Consider the following 2604-nt stretch of genomic DNA (forward strand, 5'->3'; position numbering starts at 1 on the left):
TATTCTTTTCATGTGCAACATGATCTTTTGCTTGATGATAGGCAAAGAGAAATATTATTCATGATAGAAATAAAAATATCAATGAATATCTCAAATCATTATAATTATAAAGCTTTCAAATTATTCTCCCATTTTCTCTAGAGAGATGCTTCCACCCTTCACACATGAAATTACACCAATAATCAATGATTTATCACGAATTCCTTGCAATTGTATCCATGGTGTTATTTTCATATCTTTCGGGATGGGCTTTGGTGAATCCTCTTTTGAGACACCTTTTCCTTTGAAAGATGCATGGGACTTGCTTAGGTTTTGACCCTTTAGCTTTCCCTACTCATGTAAGCTTGAAGATCTCCTCTTGTTAATTCCAAACTTCTCCATCTCAAAAGGCAAGTTGAAAATAGTTGTCATATTGTTTAGTATTATGATTTTGACTTGATCCACGACCACCTTTGTTTTTCACTTCAAGGCCACACTTTTCACAAAGTGCTACTCAAAAATTGTCATCGACTTTTCCACCATGCTTCATGGTATCAGCTCACTCATTATGAAACAATCTTATCTTTTGAATGAAAGACATCTCCAAATGAAAGCCCGAGTCAATGTTATGGTCAAGGGCAAGAACCTTTGCCTCCTCATCTGTTTAGCCAGCATACACCCAACACATGGTTATTTTGTATGTGTCCATGTGCTCATACTCTACAGCAAGATCTTGCTTCACAATCAATGACTAAGTGCCCCCAAGAACCCAATATGTATAGGACTCAGCATTGTCCTTTACCCAAGAATTTTTTGTAGGACATTGTTGTCTATCCACCAAAACAAGGAAAGGTAACACAATGGCATTTGGTTTGTTTTTCATTTTGAACTTTATGTTATGAACATGCTACTCAATAGCTGCACGAACCTCTAAGGTTTGTTTTCATGTGTAAGGATCCACAGATGGACGTTCAATTACATGTATGGGCAAAAATATGGGCAAAGGATCTACCATGTTATTTTTTGTTGAACCTTTCTCTCATAACATTTAAAGAGCTTGAATCTCTTGTATCAGGTAAAGGGGCACCATGACTAGATGAAACAATCTTTGATTCAGGAAGAAACATAGACTCTTTCGGTTTACCAGACTTTTTGCTTTGTTTCTTGCTTGTAGCAGGGGTTTGCATCACTCTTGAGGGGGGCATGTCCCTTTGAACCTCTGCATCACTAGAAGAACTTGAATCTTCCTCCTCCTCTCCTTCTTCTTCCATGTAGTCGCTTGAAGATGTCTTCTCTGAGCCAAAAAAGCTCTCCATCACTTCAGTATAGGCTCTCCCAAATGTCTACAACCATAAACAGTGAAGTTCCTTGAATATTTCAAGCTAAAACACAAAAGATAAAAAAGGAACAATAAAAATTGAATTCTTACCAAGCCTCGTGTTTGCATGGCATCAATCATCAAGTCTCTTGTGCTTACATGATTCACTTCAGTGATCTCAAAGTCTTTCAATAGAACAAGAACAGCAAGGAGACTTGAGTCATTACGTTGAACAAGAAAATATATCCTATTTTTTCCTTTGTGCTCTTTTACTTTATCGATGTGCCCAACAAGAGTAAAATTATTGACATCACTTGAAGGTACTTTATGTTTTGTAACATTAAAAAAGGAGTTGTTGAATCAATCAATTTCTTTTGATCCCCAAGACGCCCAATGCAAAACTCCCAAGCATGCTCATATTTGGGTTTTGCAGGAACATTACCCCAAATATTTGTTTCTTTTGAGCTTTGAAGGGTTTCTTGTAGGTGTCGGTTATATACTCTTGTCCTTTGGCTCCTTCTAGTGATGCTCTCTAGTGAGCTCAGTCGACGGCTCATGAGGAAGTTGTTCTACAGCAAGAAGCTGTCGACGAGAAGAATGAGGAGGACTTCTGAAAAGCTGTGTTTCTTGAAGGCATGGGCGTCACGGTGCAGGAAATTGCTGAGAAGACATTAGTGTACCTAAGTGCCCCCCTGAGATTGAACCTAGTTGAGGTTGACTAGAAGTTTGCCGCTTTGAAATCACTTTAAGTCTTTTACTTGCTTGAAATTGTTGCAAGTGAAATGTATTTAGAATCCATGAGATGCAACAAGATAAGAGTTTAGGATTGTAGAATCTCCCTATACAGGAAAGTGTTGTGTGCTATCTAGAACTTAGTAGAAAGTAAAAAAAAATGATGATGTGGAACTTTAGAGTATCTATGGTAAGGATAAAGAAACAAATATTTTTACAAACACGTCTAGAGTCAAGTGGGTTTTAGAATCCATTTGGAATACCAAAGAAGCAGGAAGGGGACATAACAATGGAGCATATTGTTCAATGTTAGAAGAGAAAAAACCACAACATGACGATGGCGAGTGTATGTTGTATCAATTTTTTTTTCAGAACAAACATGCACATGTCAAATCCAGCATGCCATCAAAACACTATCGGACTCAACACACTCCACAGCAGCAAAGCCACGATGCAGGGTTTTGATGGCATGATGGATCTGACATGTGCATATTCATTTTGGGAAAAAAATTTGAGATAGCATGCACTCGCCGTCGTCCTGTTGTCGTTTTTTCCATCTGCGCACCACGAAAGCG

The 2604-nt window shown here is 38.1% G+C and overlaps 1 pseudogene; it reads right to left on the reverse strand.

Annotated features, from left to right (window-relative positions):
• Positions 1-120: 120 nt before the first annotated feature.
• On the reverse strand, positions 121-2314 carry LOC147438018 (uncharacterized; annotated as a pseudogene).
• Positions 2315-2604: the final 290 nt, after the last annotated feature.

Source organism: Adiantum capillus-veneris, chromosome 17 (genome assembly GCF_014529385.1).
Source record: "Adiantum capillus-veneris isolate H3 chromosome 17, ASM1452938v2, whole genome shotgun sequence".
Taxonomy (NCBI): domain Eukaryota; kingdom Viridiplantae; phylum Streptophyta; class Polypodiopsida; order Polypodiales; family Pteridaceae; genus Adiantum; species Adiantum capillus-veneris.